Below are 23,855 nucleotides of genomic sequence, written 5' to 3' on the forward strand. Positions count from 1 at the left end.
GATCCGCAGTGCATTTCCGCACCCAAATATGGTAGCGTGCATTCGATACTTTCACAGCTTTACACTTGAAAGTTTTTCTATTGCCCAAACGACACAAACTGAGCGAAATACATTCTATTGAATGCTAACGCGGGCATATACGAGTACATAGCATTGTTATGCTGTATCTTTAAAAACGAGCAATGATATTTTTTTGTTTCGGAAGGTATATAATTGTATAATCATAGAGATTAGCAATTTATGGTTTTGAAAACTTTTTCTATTCGTGGTAGGAATTTGAAAGCAAAGTGAAAAGGGCGATGAAAATGGGCATATAAAAGTTAGTTTTGAAACTAGTCGATTCGGGAAAATTGGAAGTGGTATGATGAAAACTATAAAACAAGCAAAATACTTGAGATCCCTAATTAACTTAGGCTGGCCAAAGTACCTGGTATGTATTCTTGCCGACTTCTCAATTGATAGGCTTTAGCGCTGCAAATCAGATGACGGATTGAAATCATATCAAATTATATACGGAGCTCCACAAGGATCTATCCGAGGAACACACTTGTAGATTATTATGTATAACGGAGTATGGACGCTAGACCTCCCCGCGGACGACACTGAAATGACTGTTGTTGCATGCCTCCTCAATGAAATCCAATATTATGCGAATAAAGCAGTTTATGACATTAAGTCCTGGTTAGAAAATGCTCGTAGAACATAAGACGAAAGTAGTATTTATTATCAAGCGGAAAAGAGCACATCCATGAAAATCTGAGTTGGACCACAAACAATACATTCCAAGCTTACGCTCTAGTACTTAGGCGTAATAATTGACCAGAGGCTGAATTTCGAATCACACTTGGAGTATGCAGCAACGAAGGCGTATAACATCAGAGCATTGATTGCGAGAATGCTACCAAATATAGTTGGTCCAAGGGCGAGTCACCGACTTCTTATTTCAAGTGTGGTCAGTTCGATCCTCAATATTCAGCCCCAGGGCAGATGGACTGAAAAATACAACAAATAGGAGAAAAATTGAAACCACATATCGTATAAGTCCACTTCGAATATTTTGCACTTACATAACATTCGTGATAGCAGGAATGATCCCGATTGATATTCTGGTGGGAGAAGAACACGATCGAGACTCTCCTACCCGTCCGTGGCAGTTCGCACGAACTAAAACTATCGATAAATGGCTGGAAAAGTGGGACGAGTCAGAAATAGGTCACTGGACCCACAGAATCATACGGGATATTCGGAAATGGATCGAGCAGCACAGCTTTCGAGTGGACACGAGGGTAACCGAGCATATCTCTATCGACTTGGCCATGAAGATTCAACATATTTCCCAAAGGGCTGCATTTGAAGCTAGAACCGGAAAGCACTTAAAAGACGAAAATACAATGCATTATATGTCGAAGTCAAAGGCGATATGGACTGAAGTCGAAAAGGTAATAGGAGCCATTCATAAGAAGCTTAGGCGGAAAGATGCAACCCCGAAAAATGACCAAGAAAGGAGCACGAATGTAAGAAAAATTCTGAGCCAACCCCACGACGTGGTACCATGTGGGAGTCGCGCGGGGAGAGTGGATGGACATGGAGCTCGTTTTAGTAGGTAAGAGTCCCACGTAACCGTTTGGAAGAAGCCAGCGGTAGCTTTTGAAGCTTTTCACCTTCTATCAACAAAACAAGATAGACAGACTGACTAAACAGACCGACAGAGAACCGTTGAATCAATTTTAATGAAGTGTCGTTTTACACCAAACCTATGCAATGTATTGCAAAAATCCTGAGTGCTCTGATATCCCAGAATACGCTGCAGAAATTTCAAAGCGAAATTCACGTTCCTTTAGATTTGGAATGATGCCCCATTTTTAAGGGTGCTTTTCTTGTAAAAAAGTGTTAAATTTACATATATTTGTTTAACACCTGCCAAAATTTTGATTTTGACTATTATCAACTGCATTCAGGTTCATATTCTTCAAAAATAAGTCAGAGATGTAAAATTAAAACCTTGCTGATTTCAGATAATAATTGGAACCGCTACAAGTCTCGCAGCTGGAGAACTCCAATTACAACCTTCAACAGCATAATGTGGCGTAACTTTTTTATTTTTGACTTAAAAAAATTCTCAAAAGCTTCTCGAAATATAGCTTATATAACGTCCAAATGTGATTAAATTCCAGTTATTTCTTCCCACTAAACTCATTCAATCTCAAAGAAGTAAGTGAAAATAAACCTTCCAATGTGGTTTCCCCCCTTAAGAAGACGAGAATGGCACAACGAAAACAGAACGCAAAACCCAGGCAGCTACTAAAAAAGAGAGAATTTGTCGTAAAATAGAGTAAAAGGACACTTTAAATTATGCATTTTTCCATTTTGTATCAAACTTTAATCGAATTTTTATTTAAACTTTTTAAGACCTTAGTCAAAATTTTTCGAAAACCCCTGAACCGTTTTCACTTAAATTTTGCACACTTATTTGACATGCTAAATACTCGATTTTGAATGACAGATTTATTTTTTTCCAATTAAAACTTATTTTTTGTTTGTTAATTAAAAGAGAGAATTTTTGGCAAAATCCAAAAATGAATTTATGTACTAAAGAAATTTACTTTAGGGTCTTTAATTTCGGATGAGGTAATCATGAATAATCCTGACCACCAGATGGAAACTTTTTTTTGAAGCTACCACAAAACTTAATTTTAAATATATTCTAAAAATAATGCTTAATAATCATCAATAAATAAGATGCTCTGAGGAAACTTTTTTTAAATGCTTTTTTCAGTATATCAAACCCTTTCCCTCCCTTAAGAGATCTACGGGAGTTTGCAACTAGGAATAGTGAGGACGCGAGAAATTTGTCCAAGCCAGGTATTGCGGTAGCTTCGGTTTGATTGAAGGTAGTAAATGATATGAATGAATGGTGACGTTGCGATCAAACGACTCATGGGATTTCTTGGTGGGTTGTTCCTAAGGTAGATCCAGCTTTCTGTCATAGTTTTGGTTCAGTTCAGTCACATCTAAAAGTTGGCAGAATTTTCTCCTACCACGCAGACATTTGTTTAGCAGTTTGGAGCAGTAGCTTTGACCCTAATAAAACAATATTAGAAGTGGCAGTTCGGTGCCATAGGTTCAAGCCATTAGTACTATACCTCTGTACGAAGATGTCGTCTTGTTGCTGAGAAAAACTTACTAACAAGAAAACTATCAGTAGTTTGTGCCACTTTTTCGTGGGTATGTATTGTATGTAAATTTCGATGAAACTACTCTATCCTGTTAAAACAGAAGAGCTTCATTTCAAAATCGGTCTGGCCTTACTGAAATTACCGGGCGAACCCTCTTCCAGAATCTACCCTTATCAATCAGCGATTTTGGTGTTCAATTCCTTTCAGCGGAGCATAACAACATCCCAATAAAATAAATAATTCAAAGGGCACATCTGCAAAATATTATCACTTTGATTGGAATCTTTTTAAAATGCTATAAACGGGAATTCAATTTGCAATGACAATAAACAAGATTGCATGCACAATGCATTGTAAATTTTACTGTCTGATAAGAAGTGTATGTTATTCCAAAAACAGTTAAGCTAATATTTCAGAGTTGCAACTATTTCCATCATGAAGAAAACAATACTTTTCAACCAAAAGGTCTTCCCCGAAGCCCGGGATATATGTATATCTATACGCGCTTATCTTTTTTAGGCGAGTGTCACGTTCTAGCAATTACCACACCAACTTTTTTTTAACTAAGTACGTGTTCATTCAATAAACTGGTAATTGAAATTCCCATTCTCAATATCTTTTATGGTATTGACTGGGGGGAATCCTGATATTACTTAATCTGAATGCAAAACTAATTTTATGGACCTTGAAAGTTGCTTATCAATTGATTTATTCCTTTTTCGTGTGAATTCAATATTCGGACGAAAATTGTAATGAGATAAGTATACCGAAAATTTCGAAACATTTTTTGACGTCAGCACCAACGTCATCACGTCCCAAACCACCCACGCCTTCAATACTGACATTGTTAACTAATTGTTACTTTTATTTACTTGAATGTTACAACCTTGCAAACTTTACGTGCAATAAAAGGCTCTCGTCGTTCGATATATCCTCGTTAAATAATATTCCCCAACGAAATAACTCAGCTACGATAATGTAAATTATAGAGTAGCATAAAACAGTTAAATTATATAATAGATTATTACGCTCTAAGGTTACTACCTAGGTTGAAGTTGTTTTGGTAGGCGACTCGGAGATGGATTATCTTGCGAACAGATTATCTAAGAATTATGCCCTGTTATCAACCATTGAAATCTTCCATCACAAAATAGTAAAGTGACAATAAAAGAGCAAATATTGTTATGCATTTGCGGAAATAATAGTTGCTTATACTCGTATGTATGCAATAATAAAATGTCTGGAGATAACCCTGAAATCGAGAAATTCTCACGCTTTTATCAAACAATTTTAATTAGTCCTAGAATTCCGAAGACGTGGAATTATTCTCTTGTGCTCGTAGTGCTATATAAATTACGATGGACTTCTCCTATAATCCATTTATTTATTCATAAATATACCTGAAAATGTTATTTCCTTAAAATTTCCATGGTAATATTTCAGCCTAATCATGCGTGCTGTCTCAAAAATTTGGAAATTTTGGCTTTTTGTTGTCAAGATATTAATTCAAAATGACTGAGATATTTTTAGTTCGTATTATTGCTGTGAAAGTGAAGCCGGATGGGCTTTCATTATAATTCTAGGCTACTGACTGGGATGTTTAAGCTTATGCAAAATGCCGTAAATAGTATAAGATGTTCTAACTGGGGCTTTATATTCCGAGATAAGTGGTGGCTATTGTGAACCGAATGTGACTTTCCATTATACGTGCTCCTCCTATGTACGACTATAGTAAATTGGCTGACAATCGTACATAAATGTTGAAATTTAAAGAAATCTATTGTACTGCGCCCTTGCTCCATAATCGTTCTGATAAATTTACCTAAAAGATGCGGAAGTCTTCTTGGGAGCTAATATTATCAGTAGATCAGATGACAGTAAAGAGAGGCAACAAATGTTTGATGCATTTCGATATTTCAAATAATTTTGCATGATTTAGGTAACATAGTTTTCAAAAAATAGATTGAAACTATTAAAAGGTTTTGAAGTCTTCACCACTCTGCACTGTGACCACTCCAGCAGTTCATAACTCTGACTTAGGTCCATGCGAATGAAAGATAATGAAGCACTATTTGGATTCATGGATTTCATTACATCCTTCGCAGCCTCCCTTATCATAATCCTTGGCTTAAAATTCGTTTTCCTGCTATTTTGGTTTTCACCTGACAGTGAGGACATGGGCTGAATGAAATTTTCCACAAATGCACCTGGACAAACTGACGTGACCACTGTGGTCCAAACATAGATAGGAAACAATTCATACTTTCGCCACCGATATAAAACTTGGGAGCCCGGCTTTATCTTCATAAGCATGCCCTCCCCACCTTTCATTCTGAATTGCGCTTTTCAATTTCTTTAAGATCTCACAGTATCTTTCCGCGTTGATGGTTTCCTCCTTAGTCAGGTATTCAATCAAAATTATGCCTTTATGATCCCAAAACACAGAATGCCAGAATTTCGGTGGCTGAAATTGCAGTTTTGAATTTCTGAGTGAAGTGTGAAACGCATAAAACTGACGTTGAGACTATGCTTTGGTTTCAGACCTGTAGCGAGAAACCAAAGCTTCATGTCCAATCAAAACAGAATGGAGAAAATCATGACATTCGAATTCGTGACGCCCCAAATCTCTTTCAATTTTTGTTCAGCTGTTAGGTTTCAAAACAGTTTCCGATATCCGAGGGTTTCTGTGAATTTTATGTGCGACAAAGATATTCATATCTTCCATGGAAACATTTTAGAAAGTTCATTCAACATTCACTAGACGTCATACTGGATTTTTTCTGAAATTCGTCAATCACAATTGAAAATCTTCGCTCCTCAGAAGACGGGAGATTGGATTGACTTCTTGCACAAGTAGGTGCTAGAGTTTTCAACACACCAACCTCTAATTGGTCTCGTTTGAAGAATGGTATTGTCTATATTTAAAAAAAAAATATTCCCTATGGTCCTATGGCCGTAAGAACACCATTACACTTACTCCTCAGTTTGAAAGTGTACCTATGATACTTAGGCCAGAAAACACGTTTCGTCGTATGGGTGACACAACTAAGAATATTTTTGTACAGGTTGCATTATAAGAGTAATGCGCGTTTACCGAGAAAAATAGATTTATTCATCCGATTGGTACCGACATTTAAAATTCTTTAAAATAGTCTCCTCCTGCATCGATACACCTGCGGAGAGGATTCTGCCTAACCTGGAAAGCATCCGACTGGAATGCCTCTCAGGAACCTTGTAACTTGAGCTTGAATGTTCTCCACCGACTCCCAGTGCTCTCCCTTCAGCTTTTTTTTCAATCGGGGAATAAGAAAAAGTCACATGAAGCCAAGTCAGGGCTGTAAGGAGACTGGAGCACCACGGGGGTCTTGTTCTGGTTCAGGAAGTTGGTAACGACGAAGGCCGAATGGCTGGGGGCATTGCCATGGTGAAGCTTGAAAGCGTCTTTGATATCATGATGATCATTAAAGCCATAATTTAAAGTGCGAAGCTTTATTTCAATGATTAAGAGAGCGCCTATTTTACTAACAGTTTCCCGAGACATGGAGTTGAGAGCGAAGCGTAACAATGGTAGCTCGTCAAACTGGGGTGAATATTCTCGACCAACTAAAATAATTAAAATTGCCATCAGACCACAATTCTTTCTCTCAATGATATTCTATAAAGTGTGTTATAATGGGGCAAGTTAACGCCGAGTACGAAACAAATATGCTGCATTGCAACAACGACAAATTTGACGCCATTATCACAGCTTTGCACTAAGGAAGAAAACAAATTGTTCCGGAAATATCGATAAATACTAAAGAAGTATCGGTAGAAAACTGGCCTATATATTCTGAACATCTTGTCCAGTTTGGCCGAGGATTATTTTTATACCATCAAAGGCATAAATCTGTCCTCACTGTCCCGACACCCTCGACAAAAACGCTTAACACCGCTGATTCAACAATTGATGTACCCACTTCCTTAGTAGCGCACGGAAGTAAATTCTAAAAATTTGGAACGCTAGCGCCTTCACAGTCCAAGAAAGAAATTCATCATTCCCAGGGTATATGGTGGTACCATTAGAGGTTCAACTCATCATCATCATCAACAGCGTAACAACAGGTATTGGGTCTAGGCCTGCCTTAATAAGGAACTCCAGACACTCCGCTCTTGCGCCGAGGTCCACCAATGCGATATCCTGACCTGCGCCATCGTTTCATCTCAGGCAAGTCCTGACTAGCCTTCTTTTTCTACCATAGATATTTTCCTTATAGACTTTTCGGGCTGGATCACCCTCATCCATTCGGATTAAGTGTTCGCCCACCGTAACCTATTCAGCCGGATTTTATTCACAACCTGACGGTCATGGTAATGCTCATAGATTTTGTCGTTATGTAAACTACGGTGGTCGAAGGGTAGTATAGGTCCCAGGGCGAAACCTGGATTGGTACCCACGATGGAGCATAAAACCTGGGAAATGCCTGCTGAACCAACACCAACAGCTCTACTACCAAACCCTATCTCCACCTCCACATGGTGACCGCTGGCAGCTCTTTCTTAACGAAAAGCTGCAGACGGAGAAGGATGAAGGCGAGTCTCCCGCGCCTAAAAACGAGAGAAATTGTACCAACTGGTCCTCCAGGTTGGGTAGGGCTGACAACCCTACATGGAAAACAACTTGTTACGAAGCCACAACAGGAGCCTCGGACAGGACGGACTTTAAAACGACGGACCCGGCAACGACAACGGACAAACGATTTGCGCATTTTCTCATGGAATGTGCGCTCCTTGTACAGAGATCAAGCTGATGAGCAGCTAGCCGATACCCTGTCCCAATATAGAGCTGATATAACAGCGTTAGAAGAGATGCAATGGACAGGGACCGGTTTCCTGGAGAAGAGCCACTACACCATATATTATAGTGGTCATCCAGTAAACCATGTGCTCGGAGTAGGTTTCTTAGTCAGCCAAAAAATGAAACTTTCTGTTATCGGCTTTGAAGACATAAGCGAACGGCTATGCACTCTGCGCTTGCGAGGCAAGTTTAGAAATATAAACCTCATAAACGTTCACGCACCTACAGAGGAGACTGCAGAGTCGGTACCTTCTACGAGGCAGTAGAACGAATTCTCGAAGCCTGTCCCAGATATGATATCAAAATCATACTTGGGGATTTTAACAGCCAAGTAGGGAAGGAGCCCCTATTCAGGCGATACGTTGGCTCCCATAGCTTACACGAAAAAACAAATAATAACGGACTGCGGATTATTCAATTAGCGGGGTCAAACGAAATGGTTGTTGGAAGTACCTGGTTTGCGCGGAAAGCGGTCCACAAACATACTTGGACCTCTCCAGGCGGGACCACTTTCAACCAAATTGACCACGTGTTGATCGAACGCCGCCACCTCTCAGCCTTGATAAATGTCAGAACATATAGGGGGGCCAATATAGACTCGGATCACTATCTCGTTGGCATGGTGCTCCGAGCTCGAATAACAATACCACCTAGAATCCCCTCTGACAATCAGGTGAGAGTGAACACTGAAGCCATCCACACAACACAACCCTCCGCGACACCTATAAGAGGGAAATGGATGCCGCAATAACTGCAGTCAACAGAGGACCTTCAGATGAAGCATCAACTAATGATCTCCACAATTACCTGAAGAACGTTATCATGGATACGGCCACAAACATACTTGGCCCAAGCCGCAAAAGGAGTCGGAACGGCTGGTTTGACGATGAATGTAAGCTAGCAATGGAACGGAAGAATGCCGCATACCGACTAACGTTGCATTCTCAAAGAAAGCGGGCACGTGCAGAGACTTATCACGAACTCCGTCGAGCGGAAAAGCGACTTCACAGACGGGAAAAAGAAAGCCTGGGAGAACCAACAAGTCTGTGAACTAGAAAAGTACAGGGAACAACCGCACCAGGCGCGGAAGTTTTACCAACAAGTCAGCAGGATGAAACCTTATACACCTCGATGCTCATCCTGCCGAGACAAAGAGGGAAATCTGATTTCCGACAGAATGGGCATATTAGAGCGAAGGGTTGAGTACTTTGATGAGCTACTGAACAACCAGAACATCGGCGAGTTGGAGGTCCCGGCAACTGAAGACGACGGACAAATACTGCCACCACCAAGTTTAGGAGAAAGAGTCCGTGCAATTCATCGGCTAAAAAATCATAAGTCGCCAGGAGCCGATGGAATTACAGCCGAATTGGTTAAATATGGAGGCGACCAGTTACACCAAGTGCTTCATCAACTTGTGCTCAAGGTATGGGACAGTGAATCAATGCCTGACGATTGGCAACGAGGCATTATCTGTCTCATACATAAAAAGGGAGATATCACACAGTGCAGCAATTATAGAGGTATCACGTTGCTGAGCACCATCTATAAGATATTCTCCGCTATGTTGCTAGGTCGGATAGCCCCATACGCCCAGAACATCATTGGCCCATACCAAAGAGGCTTCACTCCAGGCAAATCAGCAACAGATCAGATTTTCTCTCTGCGGCAAGTGATGGAAAAACTGTTGGAATATGGACAACAGTTACACCATCTGTTCATCGACTTTAAAGCCGCCTATGATAGCATAGCCAGGATAAAACTGTATATAGCCATGAGAGAATTCGGTATCCCGACGAAATTGATAAGACTGACTAGGCTGACCCTGATCAATGCGCGAGGCCAGATAAAAGCAGCAGGATCACTCTCGAGACCATTCGACATCAACAACGGTCTACGACAAGGGGATGCGCTATCATGCGTCCTCTTTAACCTGGCCCTCGAGAAAGTGATGCGTGATGCTGAGGTAAATGCAAGAGGTACGATCCTCTTCAAGTCCACCCAACTAATGGCCTATGCTGACGATATCGACATCATGAGAAGAACCACCCGAGACGTACAAACTGCCTTCATCCAGATCGAGCAGGCGGCGATTGGTGCGAGATCTTGGGCTGCACATCAATGAAGGCAAGACAAAATATATGGTGGCAACGTCAGCACCGGAAACGAATCAACCAACAACATCAAACCGCACTGGTCAAACACGAAGAAGAATTAGGATAGGAGAATACAACTTTGAGACCGTTGACAATTTCTCCTACCTAGGGTCGAAAATCACAACCGATAACAACTACGATGATGAAATCCGCGCACGGTTGTTGTCAGCCAACAGAGCCTATTTCAGCTTACAAAGACTGTTCCGCTCGAAATGTCTGACCATAGGGTCAAAACTCTTACTGTACAAGACTATGATCTTGCCAGTCCTCATGTATTCCTCGGAAACTTGGGTTTTTCGCAAGAAAAATTGCAAACTCTTGGCCGCGTTCGAGAGAAGAATCCTCCGAAGAATTTTTGGCCTCCTACATGAGGATGGACGATTCCGTAGCCTACACAATGACGAAATCTATGAGCGATACCATGACCGTCCGGTTGTGGATAAAATCCTGCTCAATAGGTTACGGTGGATGGGTCACTTAATCCGTATGGATGAAGATGATCCCACCCTGAAAGTCTATAAGGGCAATATCAATGGTAGAAAAAGAAGACGAGGCAGACCCTGCCTAAGATGGAGCGATGGCGTGGGCCAGGACGCCAGACAGCTTTCAGGGTGGACCTCGGCGCAAAACCGGGATGTCTGGAGTTCCTTATTAAGGCAGGCCTAGACCGGATACCGGTTGTTGCGCCGTTGATGATGATGATGATGAATTTGATGTTACTCGTTCATTAGTTTTTGGTGCTGACGTGGCCACAATTTATTTAGTCTTGCCTTCATTAATGTGCAGCTCATCTCACGCTGATGGCCGTCTGCTCGATCTAGATGAAGATCTCGAGTTGTTCTTCTCATGATGTCCACATCGTCAGCATAAGCCAGTAGTTGGGTGGACTTAAAGAGGATGGTGCCCCAGTCATTTACTTCAGCATGACGGATGGAGAATGTTATCTAGACATGTGAGACATCGATTAGGCTGATCAAGGATCGGTTGACATGGATTAGAACTGGTGGAATACAAAACTGATGTTGTATTGCTACAGTCGTAAAATGAAAGAAATTCTACGGTTTCGTGTGGGACAGTATCAAACAGAGTCCAAGCCTTTCATCAAATACCTCGGCTTTATGCTGGATCATCGACTGAACGTCAAGGAACACTTGAACTACGCGGACGAGACTAGGCTCAGACTATTGACAGTTTAACTTCAATATAATTCGCAGCCTTGTCGTTGCCACCTGTTGCCACTTTCCGTCACGCTGCTCCCAGGGCAGAGGGAAGGCAGCGTCTGAAGAGTTGCCTTTGCCCTGGACAAAACCGTTAGTCCTTTTTGTTTGTTTAAGGAAAATTTGATACGATTTTCTTATTGTAAATATGTAGATAGAGGAAAAAGTATTCAACTATTCTCCCGCTTTGTCAAATGGTGCAAATAACATATACAATATTAGCAATTACGGCTACAAATCTTCTTTCCTATCACATATTTTCGTTCTCTACAGAGTCAGTATCCATTTCTATCTATTCAAATTAACATTTTCTCACATCAGACCACCTGCTTCTGTGTTTGCCTTTTCTATATATACTCATAAATGTTTCCCATAATGTGATAATGTTGTTCTCAGGTATCGTAAACGCTAATTCATTCCTACTCTTGTTAATCTGGCTTTGTTTATCCATTGATAGAACTTTTTCTGGAACTGAGATAGCTACCAAACACTGTTATTATACTTGTCCAATGAAGGACAATCAATAAAGGTGACGTCTCCTCCAATCAGTGATTATATTCTAAATCAGGCAATTAGTCTGTTGATGCCTCATTAGTGAATTGAATTGTAATTTAAATAACAAAGTCAAGGACATATTTGGTTCTGTCTTTTCTTAGTTTTGTTTTTGTTGATAACTTTCACCGCTCGATTCCAAAACTTGCATGCCTTGATTCAGTATAGAAGTTAATAGGCAGATATTGAAATAATTTTCTAATTTGAACGGAATTTTTTCTCCATTTCACAGATCACTTTTTGCTACAGGCTGAGCAAGAGTCAAATCAATATAGCAAATATGAGCATATGTATGTGCTCTATTTGACTTGTGAGCCATACTACCAATACTTCTTTGTGAAACATGAGGCTGACTCTCTTCTTTCATGTTTACTTTTTTCTAGAATTTAATTTTCAAGGAAACACGTTTGAGTAACTCATTCCTAATAAGGGGCAGGGGGTAGGCCTGTAGCAGTCGAACAAGCACAAGAGCGAGTACAAACGTCCACCCAACCAAAATACAACCACGCCATACTTTTAGTGGAATTTGGCCCTAGAAGCACCAAATTTCGCAAAATATATAAGAAGCCAGGTTTGTGTTAATCGTTTAAAATTTGCCGATGCTAAGCCAGAAGTTAAGTGAACAGTTTGGCATACTTAAGGCCCATGTGAACTTCAAAGCTTCCTTACTAGCATTAAAGTGGTGGAAAGTTTAATTTTTGCCTAATCCAAAAATTAAAATAAATTTTGAAAAAAAAATGACATCTGTCCTCCATTGCATCAAAAGCCACGAGGCCTTCATATCTGAAGTGTCAAACTTCCAACTCCTAGCTTGTTTACATCTACTCCAGCTGGATATTAAACAAAAATGAAAAAATAATATTTTTATCTGAATAGTTTTTTGCTTTAAGACCAATTCTTTTATGATAATAATCAAGCCGGGAGTCTGCCTTATTTTCATTAATGACCTAAATCACTTCTATAGTGCAATCTAACAAAACTCTCGAAGATCGTTTTTGAAAAAAAAAACTGTGTGTTTGCAACTTGCAACCATCAGCATTTGAAATTTCAACCAAATTCAAACAGACTGAAAAGTTCGCGCCATGTAGTGTGACGTGACAACTCGAGCCAAGAAACTTCAATAGCCCGGCAACTGGCAGTTACTCATAAAAATATAAAACTGTCAAAATGTATTTCCCGCGTGAAATGCCAAGGAGGACGATGAAATATTGTTTTGTGCTTTGTTGCGCAAATAACTCCACAAAAAACGCGCAGAAAACTTTTTGGCTGTTCCAAAAGGATATTTTCGGAAAACGTGGATCGCCATCGTTTGACGGAGTCAGGTGGAGTCAGGTCTAAATTGCGGGGATCATTTCAATGTGAGTTAACATTTTTAAACTTTGACTTCAATATTAATTAAAAATATGCACTTGCGTTAGAATTTTGTGTCACTATTATACAAATTCAAATTAAGTAACAAGAGAAAAAATTCCGCAAAATATTGAACCAGCCCGAGGTTCGAATTCCGCTCAATGCAGGCCCGTTTTTTGCAGCCTGTGAATTTTTCAGAAACGTACGTTTTATCGCCGCCCAGGTAAAGATGTCACATCAATTTCCCACTTTTCTGCTAAAAACTGACTGATTACTTCGATGGAAAAACTGTTGGAATATGGACAGCAGTTGTACCATCTTTTCATCGACTTTAAAGCCGCGTATGATAGCATAGCCAGGGTAAAACTGTACAAGACCATGAGAGAATTCGGTATCCCGACGAAATTAATAAGACTGACTAGGCTGACCCTGACCAATGTGCGAGGCCAGATGAAAGCAGCAGGATCACTCTCAAGACCATTCGACATCAACAACGGTCTACGACAAAGGGATGCCCTATCATGCGTCCTCTTTAACCTGGCCCTCGAGAAAGTGATCCGTGATGCTGAGGTAAATGCAAGAGGTACGATCCTCTTCAAGTCCACCCAACTATTGGCCTATGCTGACGATATCGACATCATGGGAAGAACCACCCGAGACGTACAAACTACCCTCATCCAGATCGAGCAGGCGGCGATTGGTGCGAGATCTTGGGCTGCACATCAATGAAGGCAAGACAAAATATATGGTGGCAACGTCAGCACCGCAAACCAACCAACCAACAACGTCAAATCGCGAAGAAGAATAAGGATAGGAGAATACAACTTTGAGACCGTTGACAATTTCTCCTATCTAGGGTCGAAAATCACAACCGATAACAGCTGCGATGATGAAATCCGCGCATGGTTGTTGTCAGCCAACAGAGCCTATTTCAGCTTGCAAAGACTGTTCCGCTCGAAACGTCTCACCATAGGGTCACAGCTCTTACTGCACAAGACTATGATCTTGCCAGTCCTCATGTATTCCTCGGAAACTTAGGTTCTTAGCAAGAAAAATTGCGGACTCTTGGCCGCGTTCGAGAGAAGAATCCTCTGAAGAACTTTTGGTCCCCTAAATGAGGATGGACAATTCCGTAGCCTACACAATGACAAAATCTATGAGCGATACCATGACCGTCCGATTGTGGATAAAATCCGGCTCAATAGGTTACAGTGGGCGGGTCACTTAATCCGTATGGATGAAGATGATCCCACCCGGAAAGTCTATAAGGTAGAAAAAGAAGAAGAATGGTAGAAAAAGAAGACGAGGCAGAACCTGCCTAAGATGGAGCGATGGCGTAGGTCAGGACGCCAGACAGCTTTTAGGGATATCGAATTAGTGGACCTCGGCGCAAAACCGGATGACTGGAGTTCCTTATTAAGGCAGGCCTAGCCCGGATACCGGTTGTTGCGCCGTTGATGATGATGATTATAATTGACAAATTAGTGTTCGGAATTGGTCTTTTTAACGGATATGGTAATTAGTCAGGTCAAACTACGATTTCGACGTCAAAAAACATATAGCCATTTTCTAATACTGGGAGTCTATTTTACTGAATAGGCCAAAAAATTCCAGCTATTAATCACGGTCTTTGAGAAAAGGAAAAAAACCTAACTTTCCTGGGAAGTGATTTCCTAAAACTTCCTAAACTTCAAAAGTTCAGCAGTCCTAAAATTAATTAGAAAAAATGTTCAAAAAATCTCTATATATTTTAGAGATAGAAGTAACCTCTACAAATTTACCTAATTTAGGACTAAGCTGGCCTAACAAAAAAACATTCCAAAATGGACACATACTACAAATTATTTTCACCTGCTTTTGGTGATCAAAGTTACTTGGAAGTTACCCCATTTGTTCTTAAATTAGATATAGTTTATTAAACAACAACGAATGCAAAAACAAATCAAATTTTGGAAGCAGAAAACTGCCAAGATTCCTTAAAAATTGAATTTATTTTGAGGTGATGGTTTTCCCTTACAATCGATTGTCTGACTGCACAAAAGAGAAACTGCGATAGTGCACTATCGCAGTTTCTGCCAATATGGAATGATGTAAGTAAAGTACATTTTGGATTAACCAATAACGTTTCATTGAACCCAATATACAAATTTCAAAATATGAAAGAAAATATTCTGTCCCTTAATCTTCTAAATATCTGTCTGTACTTCACAACACACCATTATTAAATTAGCATTGTCAAGGTCACACTCTCATATCAAAGACATTACATAATATATATTTTCCTCAATGTCTAAACGAACACAATTCGATTGTCGCAGATCAACTCATATCGCACTTTCTATTTGATATCTTCAAGATTTTACACTGGACCTAAAATTTTCGCGTGCATCTTATCAAATAATCGTAATCATAAATATTTTTGATCGATATTGATATAATTTATTTGATTAATATCCCAATTGTAGTGGTTTTTTAAGATTATTTTTTATGGCTTGTGGTAATTGAATTTATTTAGAGATATTCACAATAGGAAGATATCAATGGTGGAAAAATCGTGTCGAAGAAAAAACCAGAAAAAGATTGGTCTCAAAGATTGCATTCTGTAATTAGGTATAGCCGAGATAATGTTATCAAGGACATATACGACTATTATACGGATTTATTATAGATGCGTTTTGAAATCAGATTGATAAAGCGGGTGAATGGAGATCGATATTACAACCGAGATCTGGGGAACTCGATTTACGCATTAAATACATTGTAGATAATATAATTTAATCCTTATCATCATTTCACGGCCAATGTACGAAACGCTATTTGATCGAAGCTTCTAACCTTTCTTCATCCACCATAACAGTTGGAAATACATATTTATATAATCCTCAGGAATTCTTAAATTTCGTATTCTTATTTCATAATTTGTGTATCAGAACTATGTGAAGACTTTATGTCCATAATCCATCTTGATCATCATAAAAAATAAATTCTTATAAAACTTTTTTTTCTAACTGTGGACAGAGGAGCTGCCTAATCTATCAAATGGAATTGTAACTAAACTTTAGTTCAATTTTCTTTATTGTAGAAAACAAAACCTTATTAATTTCGCTTTACTCCCTCTCTGTCTGTCACACGCATTTTTCACGGGGACTGTTACGACCTTTGACACTAAATTTGGTAGAAAGATGGGAACTATGAACGCTCACGCATACAGTGAGTTACATCCTTCTACGTCGAATTTAAGGGGGGTCCCCATCATGTAATGTGCAATTTTTTCTCACCAAATATAGTCATGTTGGGTATCAAATGAAAGATCTCGATTAGTTCTTTTCAATGTCAGTCTTAGTTTTGACATTTGTTGGAAAGGTGGGAAGTGTGCCGGAGGAGGGGGCCATCGAAAGTGATCATTTCTTTCACGGACACAGTCTCAGAAAATACCCAATCGAAAAAAAATTAACAAGCTAACACTATATGGTGCCTAGGCTCCGAAATACCTTTCATACCGAAATCTGTTCTAATAAAGTACTATTATTATATTATACAATTTTTAGTAATTGCCTGCAAAACCCTCCTTACGTTCATCTTAGCACCACAAAATTTTGCAGAAATTGGGCTATAACATAAAGCATGATCCTATCTAAGTTTGTTGGAAGTTATTAGAGGCCAAAGTTGTCACTTTTTGCAAATTCATACATATTCTCACATAATGTATGCATATATTACGTGCTACATACTAATGGGACAAATGCGCATCCAAATGGCTTTATAAAAGAAATACACAAAACCTTTCATACCTGAAGCGTCCAGCTTCCGGTTTACCAACTTGTTGGAATTTAAAATTCCCTTCATAGATCATCAGTGGAAAATAAGAACGAATAAGCAAGATTGCCTCGTACTAAAAAAGACCGATAAAGTTCCAAAAGTCTCCAGTGTTGATGGTATGACAATGCATCATAATATACCTCCAGAAAACAAACTGGCAACCACCGAATCTATAAATAAATCTCGGTACAAAGTGATAGAATAGTAACAAATCTGGGAATTGTTATGATTTTTGGAATTTCGAGCGCAGCCTAGACAAAATAGATTACGAAAAATTTTAAGAAATTTTCAGGTTGTATTTCAGCAAACAAAAATCAAAAACGAGCAAATTGTAAGAAATATTAATTTTTAAATGCCATTGCCAGTGTAACCTCATTGATAAACGAACGCGATGAAATTTCTTTTCCTGCAGGTTGAGGAACGCTAACAATTTCATCAACGCCATTTCTATTCATAATGATTGAGTACAAATCCTCAGCCTAAACCCGTTAAGTAATTGCCTATGTTACTTGAAAGTTTTGCTTGCAAGGCCCCAATTATGACGTGGGTGGAAATCACTCCTGAAGTCGACACTTGTTTTTGTTTTAATACATGGAAGTGTTAAAAAATCTTAGAAACACACATCAATTCCAGCTCTCCCGTGTGAATGTCAAAGCTGGCATGGATGTAGTGTGGAATTCGCACCCACTAAAAAAGCACCCCCACCACTCTCCTGCCTTTGCCCCACCGGACCACTATTTAGGCATTACTTCGCGGGGCGGGCTTGCCTTTCGTAGGCCTTCGTCTTTCCAACTCTGCAGTCTCACACTTCTTTGCTTCCTTCAGCAGCTCCATTCTGCCTTTAGGGTACAGCCTATTCATTTTTTTGCGCTCTTCTTGCGCATGAGGTTGGTTTGTTTCCGCACAATTGTGTGGATGACTGAAGACTAATTTGCCTTCGACTTGAGCATTTCCCGGATTAAAATTTGGGGCTTAACAGTTCAGGGAATCATGCACACCTATGCGATGAAGATACGTTCGGTAGCAACCACTGTGCCCAGTGAGGAACTACGTAAGGTGAAAGTTCACTTCCCCATGTCATCGGTTAAACCATTTCTTAATATCAGGAACAAGCTTGTATGTCCACCGACCCCTCGACGACTCGTCCCACCGTGTCGTTGCCAGAGTTTATGGGACTCCTCTCTTGCCGTTTGCCGGTGATTTGCTTCTGTTCCTGATGGACCCGCCTGCCTTGCTCCATACAGGCATCGCATATCTCTCGCTAACAGGTCAATAGGGACCATCCCCGCTCTAAACTATGGAGTGTCACAATTGTACAGTGATATGCACCAAAGGAGACTTCTGATATAGTGGAAGAGGATGCTTTCTACGAGCAATTAAATGCAGTTTACGAAAGGCTTCATAAAGGTTACACTGTGATCATGATGAATGCCAAGTTGAGCTCCGACAGCACCTCGGATGGGGAAGGACGGTAGCGATCGATAATAGATAGGACGATACAGCTAGTAGTGCCTGGTCATTGGTGCAACATTACGCCAGAACAGAGCCTGCCGCAAAGTCCGTTGGGTCTCAATTCTCTCGTACGATAAATCTAATTGACCAATTTTCGATCAGTAGCAAACTTAGGAGTTGTCTTCTGTGCAACCCCTGAAGTTCAACATCAACCACTTGTATGATTCTGGTGTCGCTTGACAGTGCGATAGTGATCTTGCTGATCGAACAACAAATACACGGGGTAATCCCCTGAGAATACTGATGAGCTTTGGATTGCCATTAAAACTGCTCTTTTTGGGACTACCCAGGGCGTTGGCTATGTCCAGAAAGGATGTTACGAGATGTGGCTGGCTGCGGATTCGTGAAAGCAGATCGATAAACAAGACTCCATTGACAGCTATGAGTGATGCGAGTGTGTATTTATATTGAATGTAACGCACTTAAACTCCAACACCAAGGGAAATTCCCAGAAGTTCAACATAATGTGCATTCTTCCTCTTGTCGAAGAAACCGCTAGTACTCGCAATATACGAATATCGACTGTCCCTCCAAGGAGAAGAGAAATCATCTCCGCTATCAATGCACTTAAATGGATTATACCGCCGAGCTTGACAGTCTCTCCGCAGAGCTATTTAGAGCTGCAAGTGCAGTTACTGTTGATCCGCTGCTTCGTACGAAAATTTTTGGAATACGACACCTTTCGCAGAGTGTAGAAGAAGGGGATGATGGTTAAGATTCCCGAGAAGGGCACCCATTTTGAATGTGACAATTGGATGAGTATCTGCGTCCTCCCTGCCGTCGCAAAAATCAAGGTTCAAATACTCCTGGAACGCATGAAAGAGCATCTCGAAGCTTGATCGATAGAAGGCAGGCTGGTTTCCCCTGCGGATTTTGCTGTATTGGTCACATCAGTACTTTGCAATTCATTCAGACTTCAGCAATTGTGAGCTTGGAAGGCGTGACATTAGCATACGGCTTAAACCAGCGACTGGTACACTAATGGATCTCCTACGACAGAGGAAGGAGGCGCCGGGGTCATTGGTCCAAAGAAAACGTACTTTGACAGCCAAGAAGTTATTAAGACATTTAAGTCCTACCAGTTAAATTACAAACTGGTATGAAAATACTTTAACAGACTAAACACGTTCGGCATACTTAATACGGTCTGAAAACTCTGGATTTCACGCCACATTGGATTAGAAGGCAATGATGCACCAGTCGAGCTGTCCAGGGAAGGAGCAGTGACGCCTCTACACCGGCCAGAACCATCTTGTAGAGTTGGAAATGGGTCCATGGCTATTCTGCTAAAAAAAAAAAATGAAAAGGACCGACTGAAAGAACTGTACTAGGTCAGCTTACTAGGAATGGAACAATCCAGGATGTTCATGGGGGATACGAACACTTGTTTAAACCTCAGCAAGAAGAGCCCCCGGATCATAGTGGGAATACTCACTAGTCACTGCAGGCTAAACTATAACCTGGGGAAGCAAGGGGTATTTGCAGACACTGTCTATATATACCTCCTTGACCTTAGCTAAAACGAAGCTAGCCCTGCAATCTTGGGTGATTTAGCTACCCAATGCTTATTTTGCCAATCATATCGGTTTTCACACTTCATTACAAAGGTTTTCGTACGGTTCCCTTCAGATGTGGTTTGCGAATGCAAATTCTAAGATTTTCACAAATTGAGGTTCAATTACTTTACTTTTCCGTTACATTTAATCTTAACGCCTATCTCAGTTTCAGACATTTGGCACTCGCAGCAATCTGAGTATTATGTAAGCTCTCCTTCCCTCCGCATCATCCGGATTTTCGGTCCTATTGCACTTTGTGGGTTATACCTTTCATCCCCATATTTTCCGCTATTCTTTCATTAGAAGGCGAGTACTCCAATTAATGGTACACTATTATTGCTCTTTATACATATTACGCCTATTCTTTACTGTGACAAGCAATACTTCGGGTAGCCAGACCAAAACTTTAAACTCCCAATTTATTTCTTCTTCTTTTCAGCCTTTGTCCCGTTCACAAGCGGGGTCGGCTCATCGTGATCGGTTTCGCCATTTGACTCTATCGAATGCCTGATCTGGGTGCAATCTCGAGGCTTTTAAATCCTCATCCAGCGTATCAAGCCACTGTTGTTTCGGTCTGCCTTTTGGTCGTTTACATTGGCTTCGATGTTCAGACCAATCTTGGCAAGTGAATTCTCGTTAGCACGAATTGTGTGACCATACCATCGAAGACGCCTCTCTTGCAATTTTTCCACGATCGGTGCAACCCCATAACGATCACGGATATCCTCATTTCGGATGTGATCAAACGCAAAACGACATTCATTGTCTTTTATAGTCGGCCAACACCCAGAACCATAGAGAGCGACAGGACGGACGACATTGCGGTAAATTTTAGACCTGAGACGTTCGTTGATACGTCGATCACAAAGAACACCAGTTGTGGAATGCCACCTCATCCAGGTTGCATTAATGCGTGAACCAATTTCATAACACAGTTCTCCATTGGCTGATAGCGTCGATCCGAGATATTTAAATCGCTCAGTTTTGGACAGATCACTGACGCTGACAGCGATTGTGCCTGTTTCATGGGGATCGGTTGTCAAAAATTCAGTTTTGTTTAGATTCAATTGGAGACCGTTTCGCATGAGGCGATCATTCTGTTTTTGGAAGTTGCTCAAGATCATTTTTGCTATTTTATGCTAGTAAAACATCATCTGCATAAAGCAGTGTATGGGGCGCTGGACGTTATATATCCCGTGTGACGGTGTCCATAATAAGACGAAAAAGGAGTGGTGAGAGGACGCTTCCTTGATGAACACCAACAGAGACACAAAACGGTTTTGATACACCCGCCGCACTTTTCGAATCATGGTAGAACAACCCAGCGGATGAGTTTTTCTGGCACCAAGTGTTGTCGTAGAGCATACCAGATGAGTTTGTGTGGCACACGGTCAAACGCTTTCTCTAGACCCACAAATGCAATGTAAAGAGGGCGATGCTTGTCACGGTGTTTCTCGATAAATAACCGCGCAGTATGTATTACTTCAGTAGTTCCGCAGTTTTTGACAAACCCGGCTTGATTCACGGTTATTTCAACGATTTCGCGAATGCGGTTGTCAAGAATGCGTTCAAAAATCTTCATGGTATGGGAAAGTAATCTGGTCGTATGGTAATTTGAAAATTCTGCTGGACTACCTCTCTTTTTCCATATTGGAACAGTGATACTTTCTTACCAGTCAGATGGTGTTCTACCTTCCTGAATAACCCGATTGAAGAATTCACTGAGCCACATTGTTGGGTCCCAGCTCTTCGCTTTCCACCGCTCAAATGGGATGTCGCTAGGTCCTGTGGCTCTCCCCGATTTTATTCGTTTTATTGCCTCCTCGACTTCAGTTGCACTGCTAGGTGGAACTGGTACAAATGTCGGCAATGATTATGGAAGTGGAGGATGAGTAAATTCTTCAGTTGAAATCTGCTCGAAGTATTCTTGCCATCTATCCGTTGCGGCTCGACGGTTGGTAAGCAAAGCTCCCTTCTTGTCATTAATACAGCAAAAGTGTTCGATATCCTGTGTACGTTCGTTACGACTTTTAGCAATCTCGATACAGATCTCTTTCGTCATCCCGAGTGTCCAGTTTATTGTAAAGATTTTTGTAATGGACCCCTCGGGTGACAGCGACTGCTTTCTTTACTTGGTTGACATTCTTTGCCAATCGGCCAGTGTTTTATGGTCGAAAAATTTGTGGTAGAGGCGTTTCTTTTCACAGACCTTCATTTCGACATCGCCATTCCAAAGCCAAGTATCTCGGTTGATGTTCCACTTACCCGGCTTTGTGACCGCAAGGGTTGTAGAGGCCCCTTTGTGAATCGTGTCTTTCATTCCACGATTCTTCCACATTCGTAACGGTTGGTAATCGCGTAAGTGAGATCATTTCGCGGGCCAATGCGTTCCTCACACTGTTTTATCGGTGGCTTAATTCGCAGGTCGGCAGTCAACGGCCGATGTTGAGGTGCGATGGTCTCATAGGGAACGACTTTACAATCAGTGACAGTGGTAAAATGTCGGCGTCTTATGAGAATATAGTCGATTTGCGTTTTACTGTCCCCGTTATGAAATGTAGGAAGATGAGACAATCGTTTGATGAACCATGTGTTCATAAGTACAAGGTCATGGGTGTCCGATTATACGCTCGCCACCCTCATTGCGCTCTCCGAATCCCTTTCCCCCATGGCACCTGTTACCGTCTGCCTTTTCACCCACATGAGCATGAAGATCGCCGGCAATGGTGATATAGTGGTCAGCACGCACGTGACAAGTCTTTTCATCGATAAGTTGCCAGAAGGCATCTTTTTCGGCATCAGGTCGACCTGTCTGTGGTGCATACGCGGTGAAGTAGTGAATAGTGCGATCAGCTGATATAATGGTGAGCTTCATCAGCCGATCATCAAATCGTTCGACTTCTTTAATGGCATCACGGAAACCCTCTGAGATGGCAATGCCAACACCATATTCAGTCTGTGGGTTACCAAAATAGAGAAGTTTATAGCCATTTTTACCACGTTCGCGTTCAATGTCGCAGCTATTGGCACCACACCATCGGGTTTCTTGCATAGCGCAGATATCAATGCACCTTTTCCGAAAGGCTCTTGCGAGTTCCTCCGTCTTTCCAGTTAGGGTGCCAACATTTAGCGTGCAGACACGTATTCGCTTTGTTCGTTGTGTTCGGAGTAACTTGCTTATGTCTTGACGCCGTCCTTGCGTCAATAACCCTTGCCCATTTCTCGACAGGACCGGGGCCCGTCCTGCCGCGTCAACTGAGGTGGACGCCCTAGCATTTCTCCGAGGCTTGTGACCCAATCCGATCATTATCTTTGTAACGACATTTTATGCATTTTCTTGGTCAACCTGTCACGGGACCTGTCACCAAGAGAGATCAGGTAGGATTTAGCATAGTGGAATACCTCCAACTCTACTCTATTTATCTCTTTCCCTGATCTAAGCATTTTATTTTTATTTTACTGAGGGTAGTACAGAGTACGTTGCCTCAAACCCTCCTCTTTTACCTGGGCTTCGAACCAGCATACTATGTTAATAGCAAGAGCTATAATGGTGTACCATTATAGCCATGGATATAACGCTTATTCTTTACTGTGACAAGCAACAATTTTTCGGTTAGCCAGACCAAAACTCTTAACTCCCAATTTATTTAATTATTATCATTTAATTTAAGACGACTTAT

At 40.9% G+C, this 23,855-nt stretch overlaps 1 protein-coding gene across 1 annotated transcript in view; it reads right to left on the bottom strand.

Annotated features, from left to right (window-relative positions):
* LOC119648754 (vesicular glutamate transporter 2) overlaps positions 1-23,855 on the bottom strand; it is a 57,635-nt gene that overhangs the window by 32,640 nt on the left and 1,140 nt on the right. The gene's annotated exons all lie outside the window — the stretch shown is intronic.

The sequence above is a fragment of the Hermetia illucens genome, chromosome 2 (assembly GCF_905115235.1).
Source record: "Hermetia illucens chromosome 2, iHerIll2.2.curated.20191125, whole genome shotgun sequence".
In the NCBI taxonomy this organism is placed as follows: Eukaryota; Metazoa; Arthropoda; class Insecta; order Diptera; family Stratiomyidae; genus Hermetia; species Hermetia illucens.